The sequence below is a fragment of the Plecotus auritus genome, assembly GCF_963455305.1.
Source record: "Plecotus auritus genome assembly, chromosome: 2".
NCBI classification, from domain to species: Eukaryota; Metazoa; Chordata; class Mammalia; order Chiroptera; family Vespertilionidae; genus Plecotus; species Plecotus auritus.
Window position 1 is genome coordinate 17,543,167 of NC_137771.1, and position 15,157 is coordinate 17,558,323.

Here is a 15,157-nt window from a genome sequence, read left to right on the forward strand (position 1 = left end):
AGTCTGTTTCCGTGAGCAAGCACACTTAAGTGTGCAGAGCGGAACATGTTGGTGTGATTTGTGAGTCTGTGTTTGCCTCAATGTGGACGGGTGATGCTGTGTGTGTGCGTTTGTGCTGGATGATGCATACACAGGGGCCACTGTGTGTTGGTGTAAGCACAAGGGAAAGCTAAGTTTGAACACAAGCCTGTGTGTACACATAGAAGACAACTGTTAGCGACAAGGAATCCAGTCTGTGTGTGCACAAAAGGGTCAGCTCATGTGTTTGAGTCTGGGTACTCAGCTCATGTCTGGGTGTGTTGGGGGCTCCTGTGAATTTGTTCTGTACAAGAGGATAAGGACATAATGTGAGTTTGGGCTCATCTGTGTGTGTCCAAGTGACAGTGATTGTGTGTGTCCAAGGGACAGTGATTGTGTGTGCATAGGAAAATGCTGCATGTAGCTGTGATTTTATGTGTCTCTGTGCCCAGGAAGACACCATGTAACCGTGTGGGCTAGTGCAAATGTCCAGGGTATAGGCAGGCGGTGTCTCTCTACCCACAGACCGTGCAGTGTAGTTATGTATGGCGATGCAGGGGACCACCACGTGTGGCTGTATATGCTTGGCTGTGTGCACGAGAGAACAGGCGGCACTGGCTTTGTGTCCCTGAGTCGCATCCGCGCAGGGCGGTGGCGGTGGTGGTAGTGGTTGTGCTGTGCAGGGAGACAATATGCTATGGGTTTGCACTTGTTTCTCTGCATGGCACAGTCAGTGTGTGACTGTGTCTGTGCGTGTCTGTGAGCACCGCATGCTGGAAGCTGTGCGTGCTTCTGAGTGTGTGGTAAGCTGAGGGTAAGAAGGGGGAGAACGTGGCTGTGTTTGTACTTGTCTGTGAGCCGGGGTCAGATGCGCTCCATGTGCTACCTCCTGTGTGCACAGGTGGCCGCTGTGTCCAACCGTGTCTTTGTGTGTTTCGGGTCGTCTGAATGTGCACAGGAGGAGGACATGGAGGGAGGATTTGAGTGCGTGCCTGTGCAGGCACCTTTAACGTGGCAAGTCTAAGAAATGTCGGCCTTCTTGGCAGCAAATCTGGGCTTGGTTCCACTGGGGGTGTCTGCAGAGAGGGGCTCTTAGAAGGGACGTGCTTGAACGAGAGAGACAGGAAGGGAAGGGGGGGCCAGCCCCAGCTTGGGGTTTCCAGGAGGGAAAGCCAGACATTGGAACTTGTCAACGCTACCTCCTTCCCAGCCCCCACCTCCCGACTGCTGCCTCCCCTCCTGGCGCCTGAAAGCTGCTGGCAGCTGGACAGACAGAAAGACAGTGCACACATAGACTGGCTCACCGGCCCAGAGCCCCAGTGTGAGCCCCTAAATACACAAGCCTGCACACCGAAAGTCCAGGAGGACAAAGGATGTGACGAAGACTTGGGGGAGGGGGGCACATGTGTTTATGTGTGTTGGGGGCAGGGGGTGCTCTTGGCCTCTGGTGTATCAACTCAGACTAGAGACCGGGCCTAGAAGGAGGGGGAGGCTTCAGGGAGGGTGTGGGAGAGAGGAGAGAGCCTTTGGGGGAGGGCTCTTATTGCTCTCATCAGACTCCCAAGGCTCGCAGGCCCCTCCCTGATTATATAAACCCTGCAGTGTCTTTGAGAAGCTCAGTACCTCTGAAATCACTGACTGCAACTCCCTTTTTGCACAGAGCGGGAGACCCAGAGAGGGGCAGCAGCTGATCTGGGTAGCACAGCAGAGGCAGGACTGGAACCCAGGTCTTCTCCCAGTTGTGTCTGCCGTGCATGCTGCATGGGCCAGTCAGTCCTCCTCTTCCCGTGGCTCACTTAGCACTTTCTCCCTCCCAGGTCTTCAGGATACATACATTTTTTGTCCCAAGTGACCTGTTGGCTTGTTAGTCCATCTGTTTGTCACAAGGTTCCAGTACTCTCTAGGGCAGCAGAACCTGGAAGAGGAGAGTTTGGTTCTTGGCCAAGTGCTACTGGGGAGGTGGGGGTGGGATGGGGAGAAGGAGGAATTGGAGGAAAGGAACTCAAGGAGAGAGGGAGGAGGGGAGAAGAGTGAAGGGAGGGGCTGGGGCTGAGGGCGGATCTAGGAAGCATAGATTCTCCGTGTCCACCACCAGCCTGGGCCTACTCCTTGGGGACTGGGATAAGGACCCCAGGGTTTCTCTATGGCCTGGACTCAACCCGTAAAGCCAGGGGCAGCAGGGTTGAAATCTTGGGGACAGCATTCTGGGTGCTTGTATGGCGTGCAATGACCACACTCACCTACTGAGATAGGAGGGAGGGGCTGTATCAGAAGGGTGGGTGTGAACCTGGGTATACATTGAATTAGGGTATGTGGCCTCTTTGGAACATGGGAGTTGGGTGTGTATGTCCAAGTTGCGAGTGTGCTAGGACTCTGTGTGTACACCTGTGAACAGGTTTGGATTTCACAGAGAGAAGGGGAAATTGTAGGAATGCGTGTATGTGTGTGTCTGTAACAGGCGGAGAGAGAAATTTTACTGAGGGAAAGGTTGTGTGCATGTGTGTGTGTGGAGTGCGTGAACCTGGAGGCTGTGTGCTGTGTCTGTAGGTAGGTAAATTGTATAGTTATGTACAGTGTGTGTGTGGTTGAATTTATGTGTGTATCATGTGTTTGGACTGCATGAATATATGTGAAGCGTGCAATTGCATATGTGTGTACACACATCTGTGATTTTTTTGAGGTACATAGTGAAGTTGTTTGTATGAGTCTTGACTATGGGTTATGTGTGCAACTTTATGTATTTGTGGGGCAGTGAATGTTAGAGAACTGTTTAAACATGTGGTTGTATATTTTGGGGGATTGGCTTATATGTGTAGTTCTTTGTTTATTTTTTGTTTTTTGTCAAACTTCCCCTGCCAGAATGTAAACTCTAAACAGGGTGGAATTTTTGTCTATTGTGGTTCATGGTATTCTTAGTATTTAGAATAGTGTCAACACACAGTACACACTGAATCACATTTTTTGAATGAATGATGAATGAGTGTGTACATGCTTGGCTAGGTGTGGGAAGTGTGAGATATATATATATGTGTGTGTGTGTGTGTGTGTGTGTGTGTGTGTGTATATGAATTGTGTGTGCATGTATCTGGGTATGTGAATAGATGTATTTTGTGTCCAGGTGTGTGAGGTGTTTGTTTTTTTATAAATATTTTTATTGATTTCAGAGAGGAAGGGAGAGGGAGAGATTGAGACATTAATAATGAGAGAGACTCGTTGATCCACTGCCTCCTGCACGCCCCCTACTGGGGATCGAGCCTGCAACCCAGGCATGTGCCCTTGACAGGAATTGAACCCCAGATCCTTCAGTCCGCAAGCCAATGTTTATCCACTGAGCCAAACTGGCTAGTGCCAGGTGTGGGATGTTTTAGGCATAAGTGAGTAGCATGTGACCAAATTTGAGCAAAGGTGCATGTGTGTCTCCAGGTTTGTGACTGTGTACCTAAAGCTGTGCCACTTATGTGAGCCTTGTGAGTATTGGGGGACGCGGCTGTGTGCGTGCACAGTTGTGTGTGCATGTGCACTGTGCATGGGGGCGGGAAGGCGCTGTCGGCTTCTCCCAGCCTTCAGCACTCACTCAGCTTCACCCCAGGTCGCCTGCTGTGAAATGTCAGTGGCAGAGAAGCTAAAAATATCCCTTCTCCTCCTCCTGCTCACTGCTTGGGCTGATGGGGCTGTGGGGCCCCAGCAGGCCCCTTGGGCCCTGGGGGGAGGAGGAACTGCTGGATGAGGGGCAGGGTGTGGGGTAAAGAGAAGGAGGCCCTTCTCAGCACACTCCCTCCCCACTTTCCTTTTGGGCTCCAAAGCCAGGCCCCAGGTTCACCTCTGTCAGGAAGCCCTCGAGAACCCCCCAGGAGCTGCCACATGCTAGCATGTGTGTATGTGTGTCTGTCTGTGGTATCCAGAGCTGCCTGAGAGGGAGATATGGCCTCCATCAGACTGGGGCTCATCTGGGCAAGGCCTCTTCTGTCATTCCAGGGGCTCTGGAGGACAGAGCTTCAGATGGGGGCTCTGGGGATGGGCTGTATCTTTCCACTCAGTCTGGGGACTCCCAGGGAAAGAGTTGGCGCTACTTCCTCCCTAGAGCTGGGGTCAGGGGTGCAGCCCAGGCTGTATGGGCTCATCTGGCACTGGTCCAGCGGCCACTAGCGCTCACTGACCCCAAGGCACATCTGCTGCTGCTCAGAGCTTGTGGGTAGGGAGACGTCTCAGCTCTGCCCACACCCTGGGCAGGCATGTGTTTGTTACGGGTATATGTGTGGGTGTGGTGGGACATGTTGGGGCCTGTGGTCTTTCAGGGACCTCTTCACATGTTGGGCTCCTGGGTGTGTCTCTGCCTATGGCAATGGTGTCAGCAACTGCCTGCCTTGAGCATTATAGGCAATCAATAAACGTTGGAGGCACTGTGTGTTTTTCTGTGTGCGTGTAGGTGATTCCATGTGTGGGTCTGGGTTTCTCCCTTTCATAATGCAGACCTGCAAACTCTAGCTGGAATGAACTGTGCTCATGTGAGAGGTGCTGGCGTTAACACACGGGTGTTTCTGTGTGTCAGTGTGTTTGAGTGGGTGTCTCTACCAGATGGTCAGTGCCTGTTTGTCCTCTGCATCAGGAGGTTTGTGGGGATGTCTGTGCTGGGCTTTCAGTCACTTGATTACTGTGTTTGTGTATCTGTCTGCCTGAATATCATTGTGTCAATAGGCATCTCTGTGCCTGTGCGTGTGCCTGAGTCAGTTTGATTTTTTGTGGGTCTGTATGTCCATGTGTCCCTGTGAATGCTGGTGTTCTCTGGGTGGGTTGAAATCTGTGCACAAGCTGGGCATCCCTCTCCCCCAGCCCTTGCTTAGTCTCCCACCATTTCTGTGCTGAAGGCCTCAGGTTATGTCCGTGTGTGTGTGCGGCAACTTTCCCCAGCACCAAAGTCTCCAGCTCCGAGCTCTGCCCTCCCACTCTCTTTGGCTGGACTTGAGGTGGGAGCTGAAGCAGAGGGCAGGCAGGCACAGAGCCCACCACAGCTGGGTCCGGGGCCAGGTTGCCACCAGGGCCCTGCCTCAGCTTTCCTCCAAGCAAGCGCTAAGCCAGAGCCTCAGTTACATGTAAACACCAGCTGTGTCAAGACTGCGCAGCTTCTTCTAGGTCAACAGACAGCTGTGGGGTTGCTAGGCAACCGCCTGGCTCCCCCCATTAGGCTCCCCTCCCACTGCCTGTACCTGCAAACCCTCTGCTGGCTCCCCCCACCTCAGGGTACCGCCACACTCCTCCATGCCAATTAAAACAGTGGGGCTGAGGGGGTAGGAGGGGTCAAGGCTGCGGTGAAAACGGGGCTCTGGGATTGGGATCAAGGTATGGGGAGGTGTTAACCCTTCCCGTGCTCCTGCCCCCTCCCCTCAGTCCTCAGTGCACTTCTCTTCACCACCACTTCACCAATCATACTAGAACAGAACTGGAGTGATGGTGATGGTAGCTGATTGCCCCCCCCCCCCCCCCCCCCGCCTCCATCCCCGGAGGTCAAGGCAGAACTGGAGAGATGCTGGAAGCAGCTGGATAGAGAGGCATGAGCGTTGTGTTAGTGATTGGTCAAGTCCCCTGTCCCACCCCAGCCTAGCCCAGGGAAGAGAAGGGTTAAGTTTCCCTTTTATTTCCCCCTCCCAGGATAGCCACCCCCATTTCCAAAGCAGCACCTGCGCTCCCAGCTGCATGCCCTGCAGTGCCCGCTTGATGCCCGCGTCCAGGCAGGGTAGCCCCGCAGCGCCCCAGGCCCTCAGCCCCACCTGGCCTGGGCCTTCTCTGTGGGGAGCGGGGAAGGCGAGGCTCCTGCAGCCAAGGGCCTCCCGATTGCTCCCAAGCCCCCGGCATGGGGCTCAGGCTCTTTGAGTGGGGTGCGCGGGACCAGCAGCGGGCCGGGGTGACTTCGGAGGAGCTAGAGGAAGCAGTAGGAGGAGGCAGTCAGGCGGCAGGGAGGCAGCACCCCTGGCCGCCCCATTAGTATGCGGCCACGCTACACTCGCCATGGCAACCGCTCCCCCGCGCCTCGCATCCGGGCCGCCCCAGGCGCAGTGCGCACCTCTCCTCCCACAGGTGGCGACACGCACCAGCGGGCACGCACACTCGGGGAACCCGCGGGCGAGCTGGGGGCTCCAGGTGCGCCCGGGCCTCGCTGTTCCCGCCCCCGTGGCCTATGGGCGTGTTTCCAGGTGCTCCGGAGTGAGCCTCTAGGGGCGGGGAGCGGGGGTGGCGTGTACTGAAGAGGTTCAGCCCATGCCCCATGCCGGGTGTGTTCCTCAGTGTGCCTATTGTGCCTGTCTCTAGTGTCCTTGAGGGTGTTTGCCTGTCTGTGCTGATGTTTTTGCCTCTTCATTCCTGATTGTATGTGGCTGAGTATGATTGCCATGGTGTAACTGAGTGCGATTGTCTTTGCTAACCTTTGTGCCTGTATAAAGGTGTGTGCTTCTGTTTGCTTGCCCATGGCCCTGCGTTTCCTCTGGATGTATGCCCAGGGGTGCCTGTACCTGGATGAGTATGTCTTCGTGTGTGTGTGCGTGATCCCTTGGTATCTTCTGTGACCCTCTGCATCCTTGTGTGCTTCTGGGCACAGCTGCATGTTGCAATGTGTATCTGTCTGTGTGTATTCCCTGTGAGTCCCTGAGAACCCAACTCACCACGTCGTCGTGTTCCTGTGAGTGCCCTGAGTGTGTGTCCTGGGGTGTGGTTGTGTCCAGGGGCTGCTGGCTCTGTGCCCTCCTCAGCTTCACTCCCTGCTGCCTGAGCAAGCCGACACCTGCTCTCTGAGCACTGGGCCCTCCCCCCACCTGGCAAGGACAAGAAAGGACAAGGATACAGAGGAAACCTGGAGACAGAGACAGAGAGACTTGGAGGGGGAATGCAGAGAGCCAAGTAGGCTGGAGACGTGGTGACCTAGAGTCATGTGACCAGCCTTATAGTCCAAGACCCAGGAGAGAGAAACAGAGATGGACATTAGACAGAGGGCGGCCCAGGCTCACACAGAGACCCAGAGCACCAAGTCAGAACTGGTGAAACAGGCCAAAGATCAAGATGTGGGTCCCTGGCCTCCTGTCTCTTTCCCTACCTTCCTCACACTCTAGAGTTTCCAGCCCTGGCCATGCCTCCTCCTCCACATACCCAAAGCAGAGTTCTCCTGGCCCTGGGACTGGAACCCCACCTCCTCCTTGCAGCAGCTGGCTGTGTGTGTGTGTGTGTGTGTGTGTGTGTGTGTGTGTGTGTGTGTATGCATGTGCCACCATCTGTGTGCTGTTCTGGGCTAGTGACCGCCTTGCTCACAGCCCTCCCTTACTCCCCCTCCCCACCCCCACCACAGTTGCCCATATTTTCTCAGGCCCAGATCATGCACACATGCCACACAGTCAGCCATACTCATTCAAACCCAGAAACACGCTCTGGGTCTCCCTGTCTCAAACACATCTGCATGTACGGCCAGAAGATCCACCACGTACACAGCTGCACCACAAGACCTACCTTCCTAAGCTCTCCCATTCACCCCTCAGCAGTCTCCGAGGAGTTCCAAACTTCTGCCACCCACAGGGAAAACAGAGGACCAAACTGGTCAATTCCATCAGGCTATACTCAAAGGCACGGGCCCAGTCTCTTTTGTTCACTGTTGTAGCATACCTGGAATCTTGTAGGTGCTTAAGAACTATTTGTTAAATACATTATTTGTTAAATAAATGTGTGTATAGTGTCTAGCAGTCATTCAGAGAATCCATAGTAATTTGCAGCCACTCAGTGAAAAACATGAATGCATCCCATAGTGTACACACAAGAAGGAAGGCATCTGATGCACACCTAGGACACCTTAAATATAGGTGTGTGCACACAGGTGCCTGCTTGTGTGCAAACAGCACAATACCTAGATTAGAGGTTCTCAACTGTGGCTGCACAGAACTACCTGGGGAGCTTTTATTTATTTATATTTTTTAATCCTCACTCGAGGATATTTTTCCCATTGACTTTTAGAGAGGGTGGGAGAAAGAGAGAAATATCAATGTGAGAGAAAACATCGATTGGCTGCCTCCTGCACGTGCTCTGACCAGGGCCTGGGCCAGGGAGGAGCCTGCAATCCCGGGCATGTGCCCTGACTGAATCGAACCCGGGGACCCTTTGGTCCACAGTTCAGTGCTCTATCCACTAAGCCAGTGGTCGGCAAACTGCGGCTCGCGAGCCACATGCGGCTCTTTGGCCCCTTGAGTGTGGCTCTTCCACAAAATACCACGTGTGGGCGCGCATGTACAGTGCAATTGAAACTTCGTGGCACATGCGCAGAAGTCAGTTTTCAACTCTCAAAAGAAATTTGAATCGTTGGACTGTTGATATTTGGCTCTGTTGACTAATGAGTTTGCCGACCACTGCACAAAGCCAAACTGGCTAGGGCCCACCTGGGAGAGCTTTAAAAAATTCCAATGCCCAGGCCCCACCCAGCTCAATAATCTCAGAATCCCTAGATTGGGAACCACCGATCTAGATGAATGGACTCAGAAATGTTGACACTGGGGTTATTACCAGGAATGGCAGTGAAGTAGATTTTAACAATGAAGTGAAGCAGACTTCCACAATCTAGCGTTTGAACCCTGGTGTCACTATTTACTGAGTGGTCTTTGTAAATTACCCCTCTATCTGTAAAATGGTGATAATAATCGTTACAATAAAAAGCCTCGTAGAATTGTTGTGAAAATTGAATGAGTTCATATATATATATACACACACACACACATATATATATGTTAAATGTTTAGAACAGTATCTGGAACATAGTGTTATAATTGTATAATTATTTCTGATTTTTATTTGTATAATTTAAAATTTTATTATAGGACAAATCATTTTTTTGGATGAATTTTATGAGCAGGGTTTCCCCCCCTTTAAACTGTTATGAAAAGGCAAGGGCTCAGAGTCAGATTCCAGGCCAACCTACTTCTGCCACTTCCCATGTAATCTTGGACAAGTCACTTACTCCAAGTCTCTGAAGCTGTCTTTTCATTTGTAAGTGAGGTGAGTATCTTTCTCTACTTCAACGATTGTTTTGAGGAATAAACACCTCCAGGAAGTATTTAATAAATGGTGGTAAAATCCAAATATCTAGGGGCTATGTTGCCTTGACATATCCTGGAATCAGGTATGGGACTGTGGTAAGAACAGATCAAACAGAGTGCCGTGCCCTGGCCGGTTGTCTAAGTTGGTTAGAGCACAGTCCTGTACACCAAAAGGTTGTTGGTTCGATTTCCAGTCAGGGTGCATAACCAGGTTGTGGGTTTGATCCCCAGTTGCGGTGAGTATGAGAGGCAATAGAGATGTTTCTCTCTCACGTCGATGTTTCTCTCTCTCTCTCTCTCTCTCTCTCTCTCTCTCTCAAATCAATAAAAACATATCCTCGCCCTGGCTGGTTTGGCTCAGTGGATAGAGCGTCAGCCTGCGGACTGAAGGGTCCCAGGTTCGATTCTGGTCAAGGGCATGTACCTTGGTTGCGGGCACATACCCGGTAGGGGGCGTGCAGGAGGCAGCTGATCCATGTTTCTTTCTCATCGATGTTTCTCTCTATCCCTCTCCCTTCCTCTCTGTAAAAAAATCAATAAAAAATATTTAAAAAAACAAAACATATCCTCGTGTGAGGATAAAAAAATAACATAAATAGGGTGCTACCCATCCTCCCCCACCCACCTGGGCAGGGTCTCTGTTGTCCTTTCCCCAAGGCCCCAGGGCCCAAGGGCACAGAGAACCTTAAATCCCAAAGGCTGGACCCTTGGCCTCTGGAGTCTGTTTTCCCAACTACATCTTGGCTCTCCTTACCCATTACAAAGCTATAGAACCCTGCCCTCCCCCATTCTCTCGCTGACCCCTCCTTTCAGGGAACCACAGTTTTCCTTACCAAGCCTGCCTTCCATCCCAAAAGCTATAAGCTCTTCTCTGAGTTCCCATCCCTCTCCTGTTGCCCCTCTTTTTTTAAAGAATCCTCACCCGAGGCTATTTTTTCCATTGATGTTTTTAGAGTGGAAAGGAGGGAGGGGGAGAGAGAAACATCCATGTGAGACACATCAATTGGTTGCCTCCCCAACACACCCCGACTGGAACTGGGGATCAAACCTGCAACTCAGGCACATGCCCAGCAATCGACCCCACAACCCTGGCCCTTCAGTGTGCGGGCGGGTGGTCTAACCACTGAGCACACTGGCCAGGACACCCCTCTCTTTGTAGTTAATCCCCTCAAGTTAAACTCTCAAATTAATGAGCCCCCTTGCTGGGCTATAATCACCTCCCTGAACTCCCATTTCCTTCTTGGGTCCCCCCCTCCCTATCCCCACTCTTATTCTGTGGTAGCTACCCTTCACTGGGCCTTCCTCCCCATCTCTAGACCAATCCCAAGTGGAGCCCTCAGTCCCCCACTGGGCACTGCCTCTGCCCAGCCTGCCCCACCTGGACAGCCTCTCCAAGTCTCTTCTGCTTCCTCAGCAACCGCAGAACATTTTTTCCCTGCAGGCGATTCCTGGGGCTGAAAACAAGCTTCTCCGGCCTCCCCCACTGGTTCCTGCAATGCCACCCACCCCCTCCAACCAGCCTCCTCCCTGCCCGAGTGGTCTTGCCAAAGCTCTCTCCCCTCCCCACACAGTGTCTACTCCAAACAGACCTAACTATGTGTGACTTCCGCCCCCTGCCACACTCTCACACCTCCAGGCCTTTGCACATGCTCTTTCCTCTTCCAGGAACAAAGCCCCTCTCCCCACCCTCACCGGATCTTACTGCTCCCTGCCCCCACTTCCAGCATCTCTCTGGATTGTCGGCTTGAGCAGTGTTGATGCCTTTGCTCTCACCATGCAGGAGGGTGCGGCCTCGGGGATTCGGGGATTCGTGGAGGGGCCTTGGTGGGTGGATGAGCCGTCACATCCAGCACAGACGCTGCAGTTCTGTTACCGGCTCCTATCTGAATCCTCTGGCCTTCTCTTTCAGACAGGGGTGCCCACAAGGTGGGGGTCTGTGTTTTGTTTTTAAATTTCGTACATTTTAAAAAAGTATTTGCAATTGCTGGTTTTGTGCAGAAAGGGCTCACCTTGGGCTTCTTCGACTCTCCCAAGGCCTGGACCTTGCTGGTTGGGTCAGGGAAGGGAGGCCATGGGGAGCTGGCCTTTGGGGTCTCCCTGAGCTTCAGCAGGGAGGGACACGGAGAAGCCACATTGGACAGAGCTTTAACATACAATGGACCGATAGGAAAAGCTGCTTGCTAAAGGCCAGGCAGCCCAACGTGGGCATTGTTTAGTCAAGCAGCCAAGAGCTTCCCAAGGTCAGGGGAGTGGGAAACAGCTCAGTTCTTCCAAGTCCACCAGAAACCGGCACAGGATTAAGAGTTGTCTTTGTATTTCCAACGTTTACAAAAGCTGCGAGGAAACCCAGACCCAGCATTTGGGGCTCGGGATGGAAAAGAGAAAGCAGAGAAAGAAATATTGGGGTTACTGGCTTAGTCACTCCTTGCAATTCGCAGGGGCAGATGGAGGTGTATTGGAGCAAAATGAGGGCCTGGAGACAGAGGAGACCCAGGGCCTGGGGCTAACGGGAGACAAATAGGAGGGTGCTCCAGTCCTTGTGAGGAAGGGTGTATCTCACAAGGGTCTTGGGCTTAGGACGGAATGAGTGTCTCAGACAAGTGTCCCTGAACCAGAACAGAACTGTGTGGCCCAGCGGCTGGGGAAACACAGGACCTGGGCCTAGAGTAAATGTGGGAGCCTAGAAGGAGGGGAGATCAGAGCCTTGACTCAGGGAGGAAACTAGGACTTGGGGGACCAGGGGCCCTAGAGGCAGCATCCCTGCACTTTGAAAAGGATGGCGGTCCAGGGGCAGGGGAGACCCGGGGACATTAACAAAGGGCCCAGAGAAAGGGAGAGCTGGGACTGGGGACAAAGAGGGGTCTTAGAGGGAGGGGAGACCCAAGACCTAGGGCAAAACGAGGAGCTTAGAGGCAGAATCCCCGCACCCGGGACAGAATGAACAGACCAGGGGCCAGAAGTGCCAGGGGGCAGACTGGGGAGCCAGAGGCAGGGAGGCCCAGGGCCTGGGGAGGAATTGGGGTAGTGGGCCCAGATGTGAAGGTGACTCAGATCTCAGGCAAAAGGGAAAACGAAGAGGGAGGGACTACAGGGCAGTATTTCAACTTCTCTGGGGACCCAGTGGCTGGTGACAAAACCCAGGCATGCCCCTTCCATCCCACCCTCACTCACCCACCCACCCCTTTCACAAGACACAAGGTGTGTGTGTGTTTTTTGTTTTTTTTTTTTGCTTTTTTTTCATTTCTTTTTAATACAAACTTGGATCTTTGGGTGTGTCCTGCCAACAGAAAACAACAACAACAACAGAAGAGAAAACCCAAAAGAGTGAAAAATAAGAAAGAAAGAAAAAAAAAAAAGCTCCCGCAAGAGGTTCTTTTCCCTCCCCCCCACCATGCGAATTTGCACACCACGGGACCACAGCAGGTTTACAGAATGCAATATACAATCCACGATTTATAATAAAACAGTATATACAATAAATAGGATATTGTTCATTTTTGTCAAACGACCTGTAGATAAATTTCTCAGTGCATACTTGCAGGGGCTCTGGACACCTCGAGGCCCCGCTTGCAACCTCTTGCACGCGCTCGCTCTCTCTCTCTCTCTTTTTTTTGTCTTTTTCTAAAACTGTGTTTTGTTTTTTTAAGTTTTGTACATTTTTAAAAAGTATTTACAATTGCTGGTTTTGTGCAGAAAGGGCTCACCTTGGGCTTCTGCGTGGAGGAGATGGGCAAGGGGAGGGGGTTAGAGGAGATGGGGCTGCAGGGGGTGCAGGTGGGGTGGGGCGGGAGGCAGAGGGGCAAGCGCTCCTGCCAGAGGACGATGTGGACGCTGGGAGGGGTCTTGGCGTTGATTTTCTGAAAGCTGCAAAGAAACATAAGAGAAGAGGCAGAAGTCAGCGGCAGGCAGACACTGAGCTCTGAGAACAGGGAGGCTAAGTGTGAGACCCCACCTAGTTCCTACCAGGATTCTGGGAGAAGCTAACCCCATTGTTCCTTCTCCAAACAGTTCCCCATGAAACTCTGGGCTGCTTCTGGCTTTCTCTGAGCTCAGTTTCCCCATCTGTAAAATCATGTGTGGTCCAAGGCCTACTCCATTGAGAGGTAAAGGATGTGCTGGGTAACTGGTTGGAGATCCAAAACTTGAACTCTAGCCTGGCTGGGATCGCTCAGGGGTTGAGCGTCAACTTATGAACCAGGAGGTCATGGTTCAATTCCCAGTCCGGGCACATGCCTGGGTTGCAGGCTCGATCCCAATGTGGGGCGTGCAGTAGGCAGCAATCAATAATTCTCTCTCATCACTGGTGTTTCTTTCTCTCTCTCTCCCTCTCTGAAATGAATACAAATATATTTTAAAAAAAGAACTTGAACTCTGGAACCAGACACATCTAAGTTCAAACGTTAGCACCACCATTAATAGCTCTATGACCTTGGGCAAGTTGGTGAATCTTCTGTGGGCCTCAGTTTACTTATCTGTAAAAAGGGGACAACAGAACTATTCCATAGGTTTGTTGGGAGGATTTAGTGGTTCAAGGCAGATTAAATGCATAATAAATGACACTAATTACTAGTTGTTATTCTTTTCCTGGGGCCTGGGCCAGCTAGGCTCTCCAAGGCTGGGTTTCCTCATGCAACAATGAGTTTAGTAATTCTTCCAACCGAGGCTGTTCTGAGGAATGACATAATGGAGAAGATGGGGCCTTAGCACAGCACAAGTGTGAACTACAGCTTTAATTTCTTCTAAATCTAACCCTCTTCCCAGCCCCCACCAATGCCATTCTGTTCCTTAGAGAGGTGAGGTGAGGAGGAAGTCTGTCTGAATAAAGGAATAAAGAAATTGCCCAACACAATACCATCTGTGTTTGGCTGTACCTCCTGCCTTCCCGAAGCTCAGGAACTCCCAAGTCCCGGTCCCTACAATCGCCAGACACTGGAGGGCTGAAGTACCCCCTTTCCCTAGAAGGGCCTGGGGTACTGACTCCCTACCCAGACCCCAGCTTTGCTGGGATGAGCAGGAAGGTGCCCAGAGAGACAGGGATGGGCTCAGTCATTCTCAAGACTCCCAGTCATGAGCCTGACCCTTTCAGCGCTCTGTCCTCTCCGAGCCCCGAAATTCACATCTCCCACACTCGGTGAGGGGCCGTCCCACCGGAATTCAGGGGCAGGTGAGGGTGTTAAAAACACCTTCGAAGACTCCTCAGCCAGCCAGCCCACCATCCCCCACCCTGCAGGAAGCAGCAGTCACAGAAAGCCTTTCCTCCCTTGTCCTCTTCTTGGCTTCCCTTCCCAACAGGCCACATTTAAATTCTGCTCAGCCTCGGCTGTTGTCTGCTGGGCAGTCAGCCCCGGGGAAGACTTTTGTCCTGAGGTTGGACTTGCCAGCACTCCCCCAAGGCCAGAGGACCCAGGTGGGTTCCCGAAAGGTGGGAGCAGCACCCCACCGAGGTGCCTCAGCCCAGGTGGCAAACAGAGATGTGAGGGGAGGGTGGGAGCTGCATCTTTGTTAAGCTGTCAGGTCCCCTGCAGGGAAGGGGAGGATGGAACATTAACCGCAGGGGTAAGAGGTATGCCAGGTAGGGTGACAGCTATATTGCGACTGGGGGGATTGGTGGAAAAGCGACTCTTGGGGCAAGGGGTGCAGTGGGATGGATGCCAGTTCGCCACAGGTAGGGTGATAAACAGGAGCAGCTGCAGAGATAAGCAGGGTGTCCATTAGCAGGACTGTTAGATGTGGGGGAAAGGTGCAGCTGAAGGGCTGGAGGCACCGATCTGCAGGACAGTTCTATGCAGTTTAAAAACAGCTGCTAAGCTAAGGAACCTCCTGTTGGGGTGATGGGTATAATGTGTTGGGGAGACAAGTGAGGGGGAGACTTAGAATGGGCTGCTCCAAACCACTTAGCAAGTGGATTCTAACAAACCCCAGCCTCTCCTGCTCCCCCGAAGGGCCCCAGGGCAGGCTGGGAGCCTCCTCACAAATCCCTGTCACCCCCACCCCCTCCAGCCCTTAGCCACTGCCAGTGACCCTCTCCAAGCCGGGTCTCCATGGTGATCTCAGCCCAGCAGGCAGCTCCTGCCAGAACC

General features: G+C 52.6%; 1 protein-coding gene across 7 annotated transcripts in view; it reads right to left on the bottom strand.

The window, feature by feature from the left end:
* Positions 1-12,317: 12,317 nt before the first annotated feature.
* AHDC1 (AT-hook DNA binding motif containing 1) overlaps positions 12,318-15,157 on the bottom strand; it is a 66,304-nt gene continuing 63,464 nt past the window's right edge. For all 7 annotated transcript variants that reach the window (XM_080653067.1, XM_080653070.1, XM_080653069.1 and 4 more), the window contains one exon: positions 12,318-12,941. The gene's annotated coding sequence lies outside the window, so the exon portion shown is untranslated. The remainder of the gene's footprint in view (positions 12,942-15,157) is intronic.